Here is a 20,415-nt window from a genome sequence, read left to right as displayed (position 1 = left end):
GGGGACGCATGTTAATAAATCCAAGAAATGAAATCAGAAACCAAAATGCTTCTTAGTGTACATATTATTCACAGCAAAGCAAGGCAAATTTGCGAACATCAAATAATCAACAAGGGGAGGCATAGACTGACAGATTCTCTTCTGTCTTGAGGCAGGAAATAGATTCGTCTCATGGTTCTGGTTGCTACTAATCACAGGGTATCAAAATCACTAACTCCCTGTTTAAGTGCAGATTCTTCACTATGCTACTTACCAAAGGCAAAATGGTCATGTGTTTTCACACACAATTTTCCCCCCTCACCCTCTCCCACATGAAGAACATCTCTTCTTTCCTCTGATTGTTTCACCCCCCACTCCCTGAGAGACCCTGGTCCTTATGCCTGGGAACCATCTTATTTCCTTGCTTAACGTCCTTTAATATATCCACGGTTCTGCTTCCGGCCATTACTTTTATGAAATATTTCCTAGCATCTCCAGCATCAATGGCCCTTTCTCCCTTGATTCCTTGAGACTCAGTTTAATGTTTCTTTTATGGTGTTTTCCATATTAAGCTCTGGTATGTATCAGTCTCTAGCATTGCTTTGGGAAATCTTGAAGTTAAAGATAGCATTCCCCCAGCCCCTCCCTCTGTCTAGCATGCCTATGTGCCAGGCCCTGTGATATGACGCATAGACACAGAAGTGAATTAAACTGCTCCTGGTCCAGAAGGAAGTCTAAGGCACAGAGTGGGAACAATGAAAGGAGTAGGTACCAAGCCCCGCCCCTAACATGGCACCTCCATTTCATCTTCAAAATAACATTGGAAGTACCCATCACAGCTCCTATTTAGTCACTGGAAATCCTGAGCCAGGGACAAAGTGCAACTCACAAGGGTACTGATGATGAACAGTGGCTTAAAGGGGAGGTCAGGAGATTCCCCACACTGGAGAAGGTGAAGCCCATCAATGTCATGATTAGGAGATTTGCCTACTCGAAGGACCAAAGGAGAGGAATTAAAAAAAAAAAAGAGGGAATGTATAGTGGCCTGGGGGAGAAGGATATCGCTCTTTGGGAACTGCAAGAGTCACTTCCACATTCCCTTTATCCAAAGAGTTCAGTGTGTAGTAGGTGCTCACTGAATTGTGTGTGCATGGTGTCTGTGTGGAAGTCAGAGGGCAATTTGAGGGACTCTTCTATTATGTGGATTCTGGAGACAGAACTTGGGCCACTGGGCTTGGCACTGAGTATCTTTTCCTGCTGAACCATCTTGCTGGCCCCATTCAGTATTGATAAGGATGGTTGACTGCAGCAGAAGGCCCCAGAACTTCTGCCATTCCTCTCTGAACTGGAATTCATCATTCCTTGAGCTTTCAATATTCACTCTCCCCTCTTTTGGCTTAGGCCCTGGGGGTGCAGGGATCAGAGTTCAAGTTTGGGAGAATGTATCATCACATTGTCTCCATTTGATCTCTGAAAACAGAGTACAAAGTATCTCTTCCTCCTCCACCCTTTAGGAGTTCAGGGAGTTTACACTTACATATTAGGGCCAATCTGGTGAGAAGTTTGAGATGACTGAGCACTTGTTAGGTAGGTAGCTGATGATGTCCCTTAACTGGAGCCATCTCCATCCCTCATCCCTCTGGGGTGTTCCATAAGTACCCCATGCAGGTGAATGGTGTCTTTATGTTCATATGCTCTTATGCTTAAGTGTTTGGTCCCCAGTTAATGACACTGTTTGGTAAGGATTCCAACAAAGTATGGCCTTGTTGGAAGAGGTGTGTCACTGAGGATGGGCTTTGAGGTTTCAAAGGTCCATGCTATTCTAGTTAGCTCTCTCTATGTGTCATGACTGTGGATTAGATGTGAACTTTCAACTGCTGCTTCAGCTACCTGCCACTTGCTACCTCTACTGGCCATCCTGAACTTTTTTATGGGGGCGGGGTGCAGCAGACTATTGATGGTATTCAAGAGAGTAGGGAGGACTCCCTAGGCCCCTCCTGTTATTATGAGGGTCTGGGATGGAAATTGTGAGGGGGATGCTCAGTGTTGGGTCCCAGATGGGACAGGGACTCCTCAGCAACTGAGGGCCTCTCTCTTGCTCTCAGTATCCTTGCTGGGCTGGGGTGGGTGGTCCAGGGTTTCTTACTCCTTGGAGGCCATGTAGTCCATGAAGTCCACCACCCTGTTGCTGTAGCTGAATTCACTGTCAGACCAGGAAATGAGCTTTAACAAAGTTGTCACTGAGAGCAATGCCAGGTCCAGCAAAAAAGGTGGAAGAGTGGGAATTGCTGTTGAAGTAGCAGGAGACAACCTGGTCCTCAGTGTAGCCCAGGATGCCCTTTAGTGGGCCCTCAGATGCCTGCTTCACCACCTTCTTGATGTCATCATATTTTCAGGTTCCTCCAGGCAGCATGTCAGATCCACAATGGACACATTGGGGGTAGGAACACAGAAGGCCATGCCAGTGAGCTTCCTGTTCAGCTCTGGGATGACCTTGCCCACGGCCTTGGCAGCACCAGTGGATGCAGGGATGATCCTCTGGGCTGCCCCACAGCCATCACACCACAGCTTTCCAGAGGGGCCATCCACAGTCTTCTGAGTGGCAGTGGTGGCATGGACTGTGGTCATGAGCCCTTCCACGATGCCAAAGTTGTCATGGATGATCTTGGCCAGGGAGGCTAAGCAGTTGGTGGTGCAGGATGCATGACTGACAATCTTGAGTGAGTTGTCATATTTCTCATGGTTCACACCCATCACAACATTGACTGAAGGGGCAGAGATGATGACCCTTTTGGCCCCACCCTTCAAGTGAGCCCCAGCCTTCTCCATCGTGGTGAAGATGCCAGTAGACTCCATGACATACTCAGCCCCAGCATCACCCCATTTGATGTTAGCGGGATCTCGCTCTTGGAAGATGGTGATGGGCTTCCTGTTGATGATGAGCTTCCCATTCTCAGCCTTGACTGAGTCACTGAATTTGCCATGAGTAGAGTCATACTGGAATATGTGGACCATGTAGTTGAGGTCAATGAAGGGTCGTTGATGGCAACAATCTCCACCTTGTCAGATGCAGAGGAGAAGGCAGCCCTGGTAACCAGATGCCCAATACGGCCAAATCTGTTCACACAGACCTTCACCACCTTGTCTATGGGATAAAGCTGGCACTGCACAAGAAGATGCGGCTGTCTTTGGAACAGGGAGGAGCAGAGAGCTACCATCCAAAACTTTGAGCATATGAAACCATCAGCTTCAAATAAATTCTTTCTTCTATAAGCTACCTTCGTTTTGGCACCTTATTACAGCAATAGAAAAGTAATTAAGACAATGGTGATTCTGATGATGATGATGATGGTTGTGGTGGCAATGATGGTGATGGTGGTGATGGTGATGGTGATGATGGTGGTGATGCTGAGGGTGATAGTACTAATGATGATGATGATGATAAAATGTACATAATAATGATTATAAGTGAAATAACTCTACAACAATCCCCCACCCCTATAGCTTTATTGTACTAAATGTTAATGGTCCACTTAGTTCCAAAGCCCTAACCAAATGGAAGACAGTTCTTCTTTTCCTCAGAAATAGGAATAGATTAGACCTTAAGTTTATGACTTCTGGGCTTTCCTATTAAGCATAACAAACAAGGGGGCAAGAACTCAAACCCATTATTTTTATGTGAAAATAGTGGAGTAACTCACATGAATGTTACACTCGAAGTTGTTAAGCTACTAATCTAGCCCACTAATTGAAATAATGGGTATGTGGAGTTTCAGAGGAATGTAGACAAAGGAAGGTCTAAGGCAATAGACATACTGGACTGGAGTCATTATCCTGGACTGTGTTCATGTCCTCACCATGTCTCACAGCTGTGTGAAGAGACTCGGTGACCACTTTCTGGGCCTTCTGTAAGTTGCTCAGTGACAAAGGTCAGTCAAGAAACAGAGGAAATCCTTGAAATTTTTTGGCTGTGAATCTCTCCAAATACTCTGCTCTGCCTTTGAAGTAAAAGAGCCATGACAGACAGTGTGTGAATGAATGGCCATGTTTCAATAAAACTTTATTTATAAACAAAAGTGATGGGCCAGATTTGGCCTGGGCCACAGTTATAAACAGTTGGTATGTTAGAGGGAACACTGGACAGTAATAATCACATCTGCACATGAAACAGAAGCTGCTGACCAGATAAACCACATAAAGAAATAGGCAGAATAAAAAATTAATACAGATGACTGAAAAGAAACTTGATTTTTCCATTTTGGCCACCTTTGCTTCTTTTTTTTTTTCTTCTTTTTTCTTTTTTTCGGAGCTGGGGACTGAATCCAGGGCCTTGTGCTTGCTAGGCAAGCGCTCTACCACTGAGCTAAATCCCCAACCCCTGCTTCTTTTCACTTACAATTTGCTTAGAAAGGGGAAACAGATGGAAATCCTCTCCATTAACAGTGAGATTAAATAAAGGGCCCTGTGAGGTGGTGTTGGTTACCATGGCATTCCCGGAACAACTTTCCAGAAACTCCAAAGAAAAGGGTAAGCTTTTATCTCTGTATGTGACTCCATTAATTCTACTCTAGAGTGGAATTTATCCACATAGCTACCTTGTTTTGCTAGGATCTCAGAAGCAGGAAGAGAAGAGGAAGATGTATTTGGAGATGTTTTGCCATTGTTTGAGGAAAGCTGGCCACATCAGTTGGAAGAAAATGTACAAGACTGCAGGTGGGTAGGCAGAGCGAGGTCACCAGGGAGAGAATGGCTGAGAAAATGCCAGAGCCATCAGTCTGCGAGGTGCGTGGTGACCTAGGTCCTTTGAAATACTGTGCTGAGAAGGGTAATCTTTGCAACCAGGTTTAGCCGTGTAAAACACAGCGTGTTTGTTATCTCAATGCTTGTATTGTTTTCCCTTTTGGGTTGTAAGTGTGTTTGTGGTATATACAAGTGTGTAAATATTCACAGGCTCATATGCATGTATGGAGGTCATGGGAGGAGATCTGGTGTCCTGTTCTACCATTCTCTGCCTTGTCACTTGTCGCCGGGACTCTTGCTGACCCTGAAGCTACGCCTGCAACCAGTAAGTGGCTGGAAAACTCCTGTCCTTGTCCCCCACTGCACTGGGATTACAGGTGTGTGTACAACCATGCTTGACTTTTTACATGAGTTCCTGGGATTTAACTCAGGTGTTTGTGCTAGCCCAGCTGTCTCCCCAGGCCCTATCTCATAGTTTCTGCAGCAGTTTTCTCTCTTGGTTTCATGTAGCCTAGGCTGGCTATTCTGGTTGCTTATTTATTTATTTATTTATTTATTTATTTATTTATTTATTTGTCAGTTTGATACAACCTAGACTTATTAAGGAAGAGGAACCTCAATTGAGAAAACATCTCCATTGACCATACCCAGGAACATATGGATTGAACTCAGTGGATTATCTGCATATAAAGGAGGGTATGAAATTGGGAGGGGATTGTCAGGGGTGGATCTGGGCAGAGTCAGAGTTAGGGGAAGAGTGATAGATTGCCAGTAGGCCAGTTGGTAGGATCTTTCCTTGATTAGTGATTGATTTGAAGTGGGGAGGGCCCAGAGGTCTGTGGATGGTGCCACCCCTGGTCATGTGGTGCTGAGTTGCATAAGAAAGTGAGCAAGGTATGAGGATCAGGCTAGTAAGCTGCATTCCACAGCCCCTGCTTCAGCTCTTGCCTTCTGGTTCCTGACCTGGAGTACCCGCTTTGATTTCCCTCAGTGATGGACTTGATCAGATATGCAAACCATTTATTAAACCACTTTCTTCTCAAATTCTTTTGGCCATGATCTTTATTAGAGCAGCAGCAGCAACAACAACAAGAACAAACCAGGCATACTGGCTTTGAGTGATCCCTCCTCTCTCTCTCTCTCTCTCTCTCTCTCTCTCTCTCTCTCTCTGGAGTGCTGGATTACAAGAGTGTGGTGGCACTCTTGGTTTCTGTGGTACTGGGTTCAGACCTAGGACCTTCTGCATGCTAGACAAGCATCCTACCAACTGAGCTGTAGCCTGAGCCCTCTAACTCAGTTTAATGTGACCCTGTAGCATGAAGTCTTTTGATTCTTGCTTCTCAAACTTAGCGCAATGTCTTTGGGATTCACCCACATCCTTCAGTGAAATAGTAAGCCTTTTTTTTTGAATTGTTAAGTACTAGTTCACTGTGTAGACATTAGGCAGTTTGTTTATCTGCTAGAAATTAACCACATGCTTTGTGGTTTGGGGCTACTGTGCATAGCCCCTAACCCCCAAGCACTGGCACGTAAGTTTTCCTCTGTGTGTGACTTTTCATGGCCTTGGTAAGTCCTAAAAGAATGGATGGGTATCTGTACAAAGCTTAAGTCCAAGTGGATCAAGGACTTCCACATCAAACCAGATACACTCAAACTAATAGAAGAAAAAGTGGGGTAGAGTCTCCAATACATGGGCACTGGAGAAAATTTCCTGAACAAAACACCAATGGCTTATGCTCTAAGATCAAGAATCGACAAATGGGATCTCATAAAACTGCAAAGCTTCTGTAAGGCAAAGGACACTGTGGTTAGGACAAAACGGCAACCAACAGATTGGGAAAAGATCTTTACCAATCCTACAACAGATAGAGGCCTTATATCCAAAATATACAAAGAACTCAAGAAGTTAGACCGAAAGGAGACAAATAACCCTATTAAAAATGGGGTTCAGAGCTAAACAAAGAATTCACAGCTGAGGAATGCCGAATGGCTGAGAAACACCTAAAGAAATGTTCAACATCTTTAGTCATAAGGGAAATGCAAATCAAAACAACCCTGAGATTTCACCTCACACCAGTGAGAATGGCTAAGATCAAAAACTCAGGTGACAGCAGATGCTGGCGAGGATGTGGAGAAAGAGGAACACTCCTCCATTGTTGGTGGGATTGCAGACTGGTACAACCACTCTGGAAATCAGTCTGGAGGTTCCTCAGAAAATTGGACATTGAACTGCCTGAGGATCCAGCTATACCTCTCTTGGGCATATACCCAAAAGATGCCCCAACATACAACAAAGACACATACTCCACTATGTTCACAGCAGCCTTATTTATAATAGCCAGAAGCTGGAAAGAACCCAGATGCCCTTCAACAGAGGAATGAATACAGAAAATGTGGCACATCTACACAATGGAATATTACTCAGCTATCAAAAACAATGACTTTATGAAATTCATAGGTAAATGGAAGGAACTGGAAAATATCATCCTGAGTGAGGTAACCCAATCACAGAAAAACACACATGGTATGCACTCATTGATAAGTGGCTATTAGCCCAAATGCTTGAATTACCCTAGATGCCTAGAACAAATGAAACTCGAGACAGATGATCAAAATGTGAATGCTTCACTCCTTCTTTAAAAGGGGAACATGAATACCCTTGGCAGGGAATAGGGAGGCAAAGATTAAAACAGAGGCAGAAGGAACACCCATTCAGAGCCTGCCCCACATGTGGCCCATACATATACAGCCACCCAATTAGACAAGATGAATGAAGCAAAGAAGTGCAGACCGACAGGAGCCGGATGTAGATCGCTCCTGAGAGACACAGCCAGAATACAGCAAATATAGAGGCGAATGCCAGCAGCAAACCACTGAACTGAGAATAGGACCCCATTGAAGGAATCAGAGAAAGAACTGGAAGAGCTTGAAGGGGCTCGAGACCCCATATGAACAACAATGCCAAGCAACTAGAGCTTCCAGGGACTAAGCCACTACCTAAAGACTGTACATGGACTGACCCTGGACTCTGACCCCATAGGTAGCAATGAATATCCTAGTAAGAGCACCAGTGGAAGGGGAAGCCCTGGGTCCTGCTAAGACTGAACCCCCAGTGAACTAGACTGTTGGGGGGAGGGGGACAATGGGGGGAGGGTGGGGAGGGGAACACCCATAAAGAAGGGGAGGGGGAGGGACTAGGGGGATGTTGGCCTGGAACTGGGAAAGGGAACAACATTCGAAATGTAAATAAGAAATACTCAAGTTAATAATAATAATAAAAAAAAAAAGAATGGATGGGTATGTGTATGCTGATGTCATTCAGCCCCGTGTGTGTGTGTGTGTGTGTGTGTGTGTGTGTGTGTGTGCACATTTAGAGATCAGCAGTGAGTGTCTTCCTATTTCACTCTCCACCTTTCTTTTTTAAAATTAAAGTCTCCTCACTGACATGAAGCCCACCACTTGTCGAGCGTGACTGAGCTTTAGGGGTCTGCCTATCCCTACCCGCTTGGTGTCATAGTTACTAATGCAGTAGTTACTAGTTACATGCCTGGCTTTTATGTGGGTTCTGGGGAACTGAGCCCCTCCATGTCATCTTCTAGGGACTTCCTGTTTTACCTTTTAAATTCAGGTTTGCAAACGGCCTGTGATTTGCTTTTGCATACGTTTGAGCCGGGGGTCAGATTTTTTTTTCTCCCATGTTGATACCTAACAGGGCTCACATCAAAAAAGCTATTTTCTTACCCGCCATTTGATAATAAACCAAGTGCTTGGAAGTGGGCGGGTTCATTTATGGGCTCTATTCCTTTCATTTGCTGATTTTCAAATCAACATCCCTGTATTGATTTTTATTATTACAGCATTTCTTAATTCCTTTTAGAATGATTTTTTTTACACTTGTTTCTCTTTATTTATGGAAAGGACCTGCACAAGATCAAGTCAGTCAACACAAAGTCCCAACCTCTAGCCCAAGGGCTATGGCTAATTGATAGCCTCTTAGGGAGGGGGGAGTTAGTTTTCTTTAAGGGTTGACCACACTCTGGTGGATGGCTGCATAACTGGGAGCATACGGGCAGTACGGAGGAGACTCAAGGGTTAAATGTATAAAGAAGGTATGAAGTTGGGAGGGGATGGTTGGATCCAGGACCAGCATAGGGGCAGGAGTGGTGGGTGAATATGATCAAGATATATTGTACATATGCATGTAACCCTTGAAGAGTTAGTAAAAATATTCTTTTTTCTCATCTAGACGAGGTTTCTTGGTGTAGCATTCATTGGCTGTCCTGGAACTCACTCTGTAGACCAGGCTGGCTTCAAACTCAGAGATGCACCTGCCTCTGCCTCCCAAGGGCTGCCATCGCTACCACCCGGGAAAAACTCCTAATAACAAAAGACAACAAACGTTTGTCTTGGTCAGTCAGTAGCCTTTATGTTTATGTGTACATTTTAGATTCCATATCTCAATTTCAAAAAGAAATTGTTTGGGAAAACCACGTGGAAGCAAGTCTGTAGATCAGTTTGCAGGCGACGGACATGGCTACCCCCTGGAACCTTCTAATCCATGACTGTGGCTCCCCTCCATGTACTTAGATGGTTTGAAATTCCTACCAAGGATGTTTTGGCTTCATTGTGGCAGGCAGGCACAGAGATTGTTGGATTTATTTCTGGGCATTTGATTTTAAAGCACATTATTGTAAGTGGTATTTCTGTCATCTAAGTGTTTGCTGGCACATAAAATTACACTTGATGATTCCGCATTTATCTTGCTGGACCGAGTTTTGAAGTTTTGTTTTCTCTTGGAAGGTTCATTAAGGCATGTGGTGTTTTTTCCCCACCCTTAGCCTCCCAAGTACGCTGCATTGAGATACAGGGTGCTGGTGACATAGGGGTTCACATAGTCAGAGAAGGTGCCCCTATGTAACCAGTTCAGTCTAACCTTGCCTGTGGGGCTGGGGTGGTGACTCATTCAGGGAAGTGCCTCTTGCACAGGTGTGAGGCATGAGAGAACTGGGTATATATGGTGTTGTGTGACTATAACCTCAGCACTGGGGGTGGGGGGACAGGTGAATCTCAGAGTGTGACTGGGCAGTGAGCAGAACCCACCTGGCTATAGGTTCATTGAGAGACTCTGTCCCATAAAAACTAAAATCCATAAGCTACTGCTGAGGTCCAAAGCCGATGTGCTGACTCAGCAGGGGGCAGATGGCTCTCCCTTGTAGGTGAGATTAACCAACATTGTGCCAGGGGCGAGGACGTGGAAAGTGGTCTGTATAGGGCTGCTAGGGACAGTTGCATGATTTGTGCACTGCTCCAAGGTCCTGGGCATTGGAAGGAAGAAAGCCATCTCCTACTGTTTGCCTACCCGCTGTGTACCCAGCTGCACGATGGGTGTACGCCTAACAACAGGCAGCATTTTCTCCTGGTTTGCTTGCCCAGACGGGTGTCCTTTTCTTTTTTACAGGCCATTGACTGCCACGGTGGCCTGGGCCTCCAAGTTTGACCTACTAACTTGACCGCCAGTGGTTGCCTTTATCAGGCGCTCCTGGAAGAGCCGAGCAAGGCTGCCAGGATGCTGACAAAATGCTTCTGGAGAGCTCTGTGCCCTCTTCTCGCCTTTCTGCTTGCCTCTTATTGATTCCTCTGCTTGGCTTGGCTAAGCCCGAGCCAGGAGCCCTCCCGTTATTAAAAGAGGTCCCAGCTGTCCACACCTTTCATTTTCTTTGAATTACATTAATTGCCCGACAGCTAAAAATTGAGCCGGTATTTTCAGATTTCAGCTGCTGGTCGGCAAGAAATATTTACCAGCTCCTGCAGATTTATAAAGATGCCACGGAGATGCCTGGAGACTCACAATCAGAAAATACAGCAGCAAAACAACGCTATTTTTCAAGGTTAAATGCTCAGAATGCTAAAGAGAAATTGTCCATAAAGCAAAGTAAGGCTTGGGGAAGCAGGCAGCCTCCGCCCTGGACAAAAGGAAGACGAAGGTTGGAGATAAGATTTCACAGCTTCACAATAATTATGAATTTAATAAGGGAGCTTTCTTTTTAATTCCGTTTCAGTCTGGCAGCCACTCGCCTTCTTCCCACCCTCCTCTGAGGCATGGTGATTCTCTAATGTGCTCCTCAGGCTGGGTCACAGGGAGAGCTAAAGGCCCTTAGCCACAAGACACTCTGACGATGTATTTAGACAGCTAATGCTCCTGTCCCTTTACAGGCAGATGGGGCCCGAGTCCTGCTGGCATTCAGAAGGGACTCTGAACACAGAGACACAGTGAGATAGTGAGCTCTGAAAGAGACCAAGACAGGGGGCTGTGCACCCCCATTCCCATCCTATGGGACCATGGGTGTTAACTCCTGTTTGTATGAATGAAATTCTAAAGCTCAGGCAGGGCACCAAGACTTGTCACAGACTCCCAGGTGTCACCACTGATGCCCACTTACCTCACAACACGGTGATATACATGGGCTATGGGATTCCCCAAGACAGAAAGCCATGAGGAACACAGAGCCATTCCACCCAAAGAGTATCAGCTGTCTTCTTAGGTTGTAAATATTCATTTTTAATTGTTCATTCATCCACCAAACACTGATGAACTGCTGAGTTTTCAGTGGTGGAGAGAAGATTTGAGGCAGGCTCTGGCTTTATGCCTGCTCTGCCCTCACACTTGAGATCCTCAGCCTCCCAAGTGTTGGGATCCCAGGTGTGTACCACTACTCTAACTGAGGGTGCATTTTTCTGAGATGCTTGTGTGTGTGTGTGTGTGTGTGTGTGTGTGTGTGTATGTAAAGGTTAAATCCAAATGCTAAAATTAGTCATTTAGAAAAAAATAAGACACTGTAGTATTTTTCAACCAATCCCTATAGCTAGCTTCGAAATACCACTATCAGCTTGAGGTGAAAACTGACACCTGCTTGGCACCTCTTCTCCACCCTTCTCTTGCACCAGGGTCTATGTCTTAGTTAGGGTTCCATTGCTGTGAAGAGACACGATGATCCAGGCAACTCTTATAAGGACAACATTTAATTGTGGATGGCTTACAGGGTCGGAGGGCCAGTCCATCATCATCAAGGTGGAAAGTGTGGCAGCAGGCAAGCAGGCATTGTGCTGGAGAAGGAGCTGAGAGTTCCACATCTTGTTCTGATGGCAACCAGAAAACTGTTCCCAAGGCAGCTAGGTGAAGGATCTCCAAGCCCAGCCCCACAGTGACACACTTCCTCAAATAAGGCCTTACCTTCTAACAGTGCCATTCCCTGGGCCAAGCATACTCAAACTACCAGTCTGATAACTGCTTTCTCTCTATATAGATACGCTAATTCTGGAAATTTCATATAAATATAGTCACACAGCACTCTCAGTCTTTGGTGTCTGGTTTCTTGTTTTATAGTTCGTGTGCTAGAGTCTGCTGTGTTGCTTCAGCATGGATGCAGAGGTCAGAGGCCAACTTGCCTGAGTCAGTTTTCTCCTTTCACCATGTTTGTATTTGTCTGAACACTTTTTACCTCTCTAGGGTGTATATGGGCCTAGGGCTACACTTGGGCCATTGGGTAATTCTCTGTTTAGTTTGTTGGAATTGTGAAATGCTTCCCCAAAACTACAGCATCCTGCATCTTCTATCTCAAGTGCCACCTTTATACATCATGTGCACCGTGTAGAACATGGTTTGTTCTAGGCCAAAGAGGAAGAAGCAAAGCAGAATAACAAGGTCTGGATGGGGTGTCAGAGGTGGGGTGTCAGAGATGGGGTGCCGGGGTGGGGTGTCAGAGGTGGGGTGCTGGGGTGGGGTGTCAGAGGTGGGGTGCCGGGGTGGGGTGTCAGAGGTGGGGTGCTGGGGTGGGGTGTCAGAGGTGGGGTGCCGGGGTGGGGTGTCAGAGGTGGGGTGTCAGAGGTGGGGTGCCGGGGTGGGGTGTCAGAGGTGGGGTGCCAGGGTGGGGTGTCAGAGGTGGGGTGCCAGGGTGGGGTGTCAGAGGTGGGGTGCCGGGGTGGGGTGTCAGAGGTGGGGTGCTGGGGTGGGGTGTCAGGGGTGGGGTGCTAGGGTGGGGTGTCAGGGTGGGGTGTCAGAGGTGGGGTGCTAGGGTGGGGTGTCAGAGGTGGGGTGCTAGGGTGGGGTGTCAGAGGTGGGGTGCCAGGGTGGGGTGTCAGAGGTGGGGTGCTAGGGTGGGGTGTCAGAGGTGGGGTGCTGTGGTGGGGTGTCAGAGGTGGGGTGCTGGGGTGGGTGTCAGAGGTGGGTGCCAGGGTTGTGTGTCAGAGGTGGGGTGTCAGAGGTGGGCTCGGTGATGAGTTATCACTGGTGCCTATGACTGGCCTCACCAAGAAAGTGTAAATGTATTTTATTGTACTAAGACTACTAAGGTAGTCTACCATGTCCAGACATCATTTCTAAGGTTGGAACAAAATAGGAGACTTGCTTTTCTTAGTCAAGCTTCCTCTTCTCTGCTTGATCTAGGGAGCCCAACCCCCAATCTTCTACTTGATATCATATGGTTCTTGGCAAAATTACAGGTTCAAGTTCCTGGAATGCCTCTCCATGCAAATGAGGTATCCTCAGAATCTTAAGCCTCAGTCAATGAAACTTCACCCTAAGAAGAACCCCTTTTTACTCTCCAAGGCTCTTGATTCTCCTGAATAAAGTATGCACACAAACTATTTCATTAAATATCATCTAAGAGAGCTGTTTTATTAAATGTCATCTAAATGGCTGATGCCTTGTCTGGTGCAGCAGCGTCTGGACACCTCGCGGGAAAGAGAGGGAAACAGAACCACTATATGTATATACTGTGCCACACCAACATCAGAGGGCATAGTCTTGCAGGGTACTTGCAAGTGGCCAGAGTGAGGCTGATCACACTTGGAGAATGATGTCATCTTGGAATGTTACTGTGGGGGAATTCATTATATGAGGCATAGCAAAAGTATAAGCACTCTCCTTTTCTGTTTGTTTTGCCCTCCTCCTCTTCCTCTCCCTCCTCTTCCTCCTTACCCTTTTATTCTTCCTTCTATTTCTTTCCCCCTTTTTTTCTGTTTTTTCTCCCCTCCCCCACCCTCCTCTGAACCTTATCATTTTTCTTCTTCCTCTTCATTCCATCTCTCCACCTCTTCCTTTTTTTCCTTTTTCTCCTCTCCTCTCTCTTAATCTCTTCCTTTTTGTTTGATGGGTATGAAATACTATCTTGTTGTGTAGCCCAGGCTGGCTTTGAACTCCTCATGCCATAGACACCCCCTCCCCACCTCTGACATTCTTTTTACTTCCTGGAATTCCCTGGCAGATGTGTGAATGAGTCATTCTGTTTGGGATCCCCATCTGTACAGTCCTCGGTCCCCCAAATCAGATGTTTTTCAGCACCAGGGACAGCGCTCACCTGCTCCAGTCGCCCTCCCCCGCCCCCTACCCCCTGCAATGTCCCGCACTAGACAAAGAACTGTGCATTTATACCGTGTCTGTTATTTATCGGGGAGGGGCCTGTGTAAAATTCCCTGAGTCTGGAAAATGCAGAAAGTTTGTTTTGGCCTTTAATCTTAGCCTCTTATTCCCACATGGTCGGCTAGACCGGTCCATCTCAAAGAATAGAAAAAAGTAGCGCTCAGCTTTCAGCTCGCTCATAAATCTGCTTCCTGCGTTGCCATTTTTTATCTGCTTACTTCTGTTTCCCCTGCGTTTAAAGGGAGTGCTTTACCTTAGCAATGATTCAGTATTCCTGGGATACTGTGGGCTTTGAGAGCTACACAATAGAAGTTCCATTTCACTCCCACCACCATTTATAACCACAGGGGGAAAACTGCATTGTCTTGGGGGTTATCAATGATTTCATAAAACTCAACCTTTGTTTCTTGTTGCCTCCATTTTTCAAAAAAAAAATGTGCTCCTTCAAGTCTCTGGAAGCAGTTGCCTCTGAGGAAACATTCGTCTTCAGTTTGACATCTTTTGTACAGTATCTCTTTTCAATTCTCCTTTCTCATGGAGGATAAATATCTCTTTGGGGCTTGGAATGAAGAGTTACATCTCCAAGATGCAACTTGTGAGTGTGTGGAGACCTGCCCTCCTCACTAAATCCCACCTTATACCTGGGGCTGGAAGATGGAGTCATAGACAGTTGACAAAAAGGATAGTGTAGGTTAAATTGTGTCCTCTTGGTGTTTATAAGCTGAGATCCCAACTCCTGGTACCCATGTGTGTGACCCTGTTGGGACCTAGATCTAATGCAAATATAAGGCAGGGAGATGCAATCACCCTGGAATAGATGGGCGCTTATTTAGGGTACCACAGGATTCCTGGCCTCTTCACTAACTGGGTGGAATGAGGACATGAACAAAAGAGAATCCCATGCAAATGTTAGGCAAAATCTGTAGATCAGGGAATGCCTAAAATGACCCAGACCACCAGAAGTCAAGGGAAATGTAAGAGCAGGAATTTTTGAACAGTCCTCTAAAGAAACCCATGAAGGGTTTGGATTAAGAACATCCAGGCCCATGACACAACACATTCCAGTTTTTTAAACCACTTGGTGTATGGTCTCCTGTCTAAGCAGCCCTGGCCAGGTCACAGGGAGACTTGCTAATGAGTTCTGTCACAGTGGATTTACTTGGAAGACGTTAGACTCGAGTTTCTAGAACCAGGTATCTTGAGTTTGAATTTTCAGGTGAGTTATTTGGGAAAATTGCTTGTCTCAAGGATTCCAGTTTCCTTGAAATAAAATAGGGTGGGGGTGAGGTGACATGAGTTTAGGTCTGATGCTATTACCATAAGGAGGAAAGGATATATGTATTGAAGGTATCTGCACATGAATCTGTTATCATAGTAAGCATTTGATGGGTGGGATCTCCCACAGTGGTTATCAGTTATAATGGGCAACGTTTTCTGAGCACAAGACAGACCTCTACAAGCTTTTTTTTTAATCCTTTCTGACCACACAGAGCCAGTGGCTGAAGTATCCCTTTCTGACCTTCTGCTCTTTAGTCTGGTGTTCTGGAGTTTGAATCCATTCCTTTAACCTCTTCCTATAAATTGCAGTTGGTTTATAATTAATGAACAAGAAAATTAACTTATAGTCCCCACCTGAGGAAAATAAGATGTCTTGAAAACCTGAGTAGGAATTTGGAATCCATAGAAGACTGATCAGGGTCACAAACTCATTCAGATTCAAATGACACTGTTTATTAAAAGCCAAGGGTGAAGGGGAGGACCTGGTCTAGGTATGGTATTTTGGGTATCTCCTGAGCAGGGAAAGGGGGCTCATGATGACCGTTCCATGATAACTTCTTGCAATGCATCCCGTGGTGGGTTAAGTCACCCTAGAATAATTATCTTTAAAATTCTGTAAGTCAGGTAATCATATCATGACCATTTTACTGCAAGGACACCGAGGTGCCGCGTGGTTGAGTAGCTTGTCTTGGACCACCAGTTAATGACAGGATTGCAGTTTAAACCTGTGGTATTTTTACTTCGACTCTATGGTCTTTAACTGTGAGTGTGTTTGTGTGACCCATGTGCACATGGGTGTGTATGTATGTGGGGGCTAATTGTGCTCCATCTGTTGGAGACAAGGTCTCCCACTGAACAGGAGCTCACTAATTCAGCTCTGTGACTGGACTGAGAGGTCCAGGAATCCTCCTGTCTCTGCCTCCCCAGTTCTGGAGTAAGCACTCTACCACTGAGCCACACCCACAGCTCTGCCTTTACTGTTTGTTTTGAGAGTGTCTCACCAAAATTGCCCAGCCTTATCTTTTAACTGGTGATCCTCCTGCTTCAGTCTTCCAGGTAGTTGTGCTTCTGGGCCCAGATTGCTTTAAGACAACCACTCATAGAAGAAAAAAAAAAAAGAAGCTTTGCTGATGCATACTTTCCAGCACTGCAAACTCTTCTTTCAAGTGGGCAGAACAACCCCAACCAGGGGCCTGTGACCCCAGGACTGCAGGCAGGAGGCCAGGAGCTCCAGGATATCTAGGTGACTGAAGAGTCCAAGGGGAGCCTAAACTATACAAAACTCCATCTCGAGAACCAAATGGAAACCCATGCACATAAAGGGCCATCATGAGGGTTTAGCTGCTGGGCTCAGAAGAAGCCTAACAATGCACAGCGGATACAGAAATAAACGTAAAATGAGAATTTACTCTCCACGATTAAATTGAGGCCAATAGATAGGGAAGAACTCGCAGTCTCCACGAATAACCACGGAAGCAGGAAGCTATGATAATTATTATTATTACTTGTGTTAATAATTATGTTCAGTTGGACTATTTAAATAGAGGATGCCTTAGGGGGCAAAGACAGTCTAAGGAATGTCATTATTAGAATTGCATTCGCATCCCATAGTCTGCTCAGCATCACTAATTAATATTCTCTCCATAAACAAATAAGCACGGCGGAGGTTGGCAGATTGCAGAAATACCACTTATCAGAGGCAACAGCGGAGAGTAAACAGGATAAAAGGACTAGGTCGCACTCGCTATTATTGACATAAAACGTTTCTGAGGAACAATTTGGTAAAACTCACCTCTGTCGTGCACCTGGCAGATGAACGGCGTTGAGACAATTGCAAAATGAAAGCGAGCCCGAGGTTCAGCTGCTGGATTTAAACCCAGAAAGAGGCTTCTTTTGCACTATCATCAATTCTCAGCAGGTTTTTATATGTGGGGTTTATGTGGGGTCTGTTGTTGCTTGTTTGTTTTACGCATCAGTCTTTCGGTTTACAACCTGGTTCTCGCCACGTCTCATTCAAAATGTATTGCAAGCATGTGCTGACAGATACTGGGGTCCTGTTGCTGCTGAGGCAATGGCTTTCCAGAGTTAAGACCATGGGGGCTAGGAGGCTTACTCAGTAATGTGCTCGCTGTACAAGCATGAAGGCTTGAGGTCAGATCTTCACACCCACATAAAAAGGTAGGTTCACTCTCATGTGCTCATCATCCTAGTACTGCGGCTGATGGAGACAGGGATTCCTGGACCCTCCAGCTCAGTGGACAGGTGGCCTAGCTGGATCACTCAACTCCAGGCTTTGGGAAAGTCTGTGTCTCAAGAAATGAATGTGAGAAAGGAACTTATAGGGAAGGAGGAGGGTTGCCAAGGATGGGTGAGGAGTGGGTAGTGGGTGAGAATAGCTAGAATGCATTGTGTATAGATATTAAATTATCAAAGAAGTTTAATAAAATTTGTTAAAAAATAAAGTGGAGACCAATTGAAGAAGATACCCTGCATCAACCCTTGGCTTATGGGCACACATATATGCACACATAGGCACATAAATAACTTTCTGACCCCTAACTTAGAATGCTTTGTTTTTACTTTTTAATTCTGTATCTTTGTTCTTTTAATGCTTCTTTCTGATTGTTTGAAAATTTCATACATGTATATTATGGATTTTGACTAAACTTGCCCCATCCCCATTCCCTCTACTCCAATTTCTCCCCAAATTCCCTCCCACCATTTCTTCATTGTTATATTTTTTAAAAAGTCCACTGAGTCCACTTACTGCTGTGTAGTATGTGCCTGGTGTAGGGCCACCTACTGGAGCATGAGGAGCCTCTCTGGAGCCATACTCTTAATGAAATCTGACTCTCCCTTTCCGAGCTGCCACACATTACCAGTAACTCCTTAGCTAGGATGGCACTTCATGCAGGTCTTCTTTCTCCATGCTGGTATTTTGCCTGGCTTGAACTTGCACAGATCTTGTGTGTGCTATCACAGCTCCTGTGAATTTACATGAGCAATGGCCCTGTTGTGTCCGAAAAACAGTTTTGCTGTCGTTATCTACTATCTCTGACACTTGAAGTCTTTATGGTCCTCCTGTGATGATCCCTGAGCTTTGGGGAGAGGGAGTGTGATAAGGATATTTCATTTAGGATTGAGCATTTCAGAGTCTTATTCTCTATAAGTTGACCAGTTGTGGGTCTCTGTATTAATTGCCATCTAATACTAAAGGAAGCCTTTCTGACAAGGGTTAAGAGGTGTACTAATTTATGGGTATAGCAATATGTCATTAGAAGTTGGCTTAATACTATACCCATTTAAGCAGAGTGACAGTAATAGGCTCTTACCTCAGGCTTATGGCCTCTTCGGTCACAGGTTCTTGGTCAAAATAACAGTTCTGTCTTATGTATGGGTCCTAAATTCAGGGATAAAGTAGTTGATTACTCCCAAAACATTTGTGCCACTTGTGCACAGGTGGGCATGTCCTGTCAGGCCAAGCATTATTGCAGCTCTCAGGGTTCACAGCGAAGTGAAATTACATTGAGGAGTACTTTCCTCCTCTGTTAGTTTCCATAGCACCTTCTAGCAAATAAAAGGTAACTAGTAGGGATGAAGCACCAGGTGACTACCAGATTGATTTAGCATATCCCATGACTCAATTGTCTACTGTCTTCAGCAAAATGGTCTTGCTGTCAAGTTCTGGAAGGTAACCAAGAATAACGGCAATAACCTAAAATGTTTGGGAGTCTCTGGGACTCTAGTGACCAACAATTCCAAAAACATTAACCTATTCTTAACACAGACTTTTGATATCTGATGGTGTCTAACAGTGCCTCTGTCCCCTCACCCCACCCATTATAGGGTCACCCCACTTAAACCCTGTATGTATGTATGTATGTATGTATGTATGTATGTATGTATGTATGTATATATTTTAGGAAGTGTTTACAGTAGTAGGTTTCCACATGAGTTTCTTAAAGGCCTTTAGTATTAGTTATTCCTTCCTATTTCTTTTTTTTTTTTATTAACTTGAGTATTTCTTATATACATTTTGAGTGTTATTCCCTTTCCCGGTTTCCGGGCAAACATCCCCCTCCCCCTCCCCTTCCTTATGGGTGTTCCCCTCCCAACGCTCCCCCCATTGCCGCCCTCCCCCCATAGACTAGTTCACTGGGGGTTCAGTCTTAGCAGGACCCAGGGCTTCCCCTTCCACTGGTGCTCTTACTAGGATATTCATTGCTACCTATGGGGTCAGAGTCCAGGGTCAGTCCATGTATAGTCTTTAGGTAGTGGCTTAGTCCCTGGAAGCTCTGGTTGCTTGGCATTGTTGTACTTTTGGGGTCTCGAGCCTCTTCAAGCTCTTCCAGTTCTTTCTCTGATTCCTTCAATAGGGGACCTATTCTCAGTTCAGTGGTTTGCTGCTGGCATTCACCTCTGTATTTGCTGTATTCTGGCTGTGTCTCTCAGGAGCGATCTACATCCGGCTCCTGTCTGTCTGCACTTCTTTGCTTCATCCATCTTGTCTAATTGGGTGGCTCTATATGTATGGGCCACATGTGGGGCAGGCTCTGAATGGGTGTTCCTTAAGTCTCTGTTTTAATCTTTGCCTCTCCCTTCCCTGCCAAGGGTATTCTTTTTCCTCATTTAAAGAAGGAGTGAAGCATTCACATTTTGATCATCCGTCTTGAGTTTCGTTTGTTCTAGGGATCTAGGGTAATTCAAGCATTTGGGCTAATAGCCACTTATCAATGAGTGCATACCATGTATGTCTTTCTGTGATTGGGTTAGCTCACTCAGGATGATATTTTCCAGTTCCAACCATTTGCCTACGAATTTCATAAACTCGTTGTTTTTGATAGCTGAGTAATATTCCATTGTGTAGATGTACCACATTTTCTGTATCCATTCCTCTGTTGAAGGGCATCTGGGTTCTTTCCATTTTCTGGCTATTATAAATAAGGCTGCGATGAACATAGTGGAGCACGTGTCTCTTTTATATGTTGAGGCATCTTTTG

General features: G+C 45.2%; 1 pseudogene; it reads right to left on the bottom strand.

Annotated features, from left to right (window-relative positions):
- Positions 1–2,121: 2,121 nt before the first annotated feature.
- Positions 2,122–3,197, bottom strand: Gapdh-ps109 (Glyceraldehyde-3-phosphate dehydrogenase, pseudogene 109; annotated as a pseudogene).
- Positions 3,198–20,415: the final 17,218 nt, after the last annotated feature.

Source organism: Rattus norvegicus, chromosome 1 (genome assembly GCF_036323735.1).
Source record: "Rattus norvegicus strain BN/NHsdMcwi chromosome 1, GRCr8, whole genome shotgun sequence".
In the NCBI taxonomy this organism is placed as follows: domain Eukaryota; kingdom Metazoa; phylum Chordata; class Mammalia; order Rodentia; family Muridae; genus Rattus; species Rattus norvegicus.
This window is presented reverse-complemented; position numbering and strand designations above follow the sequence as displayed.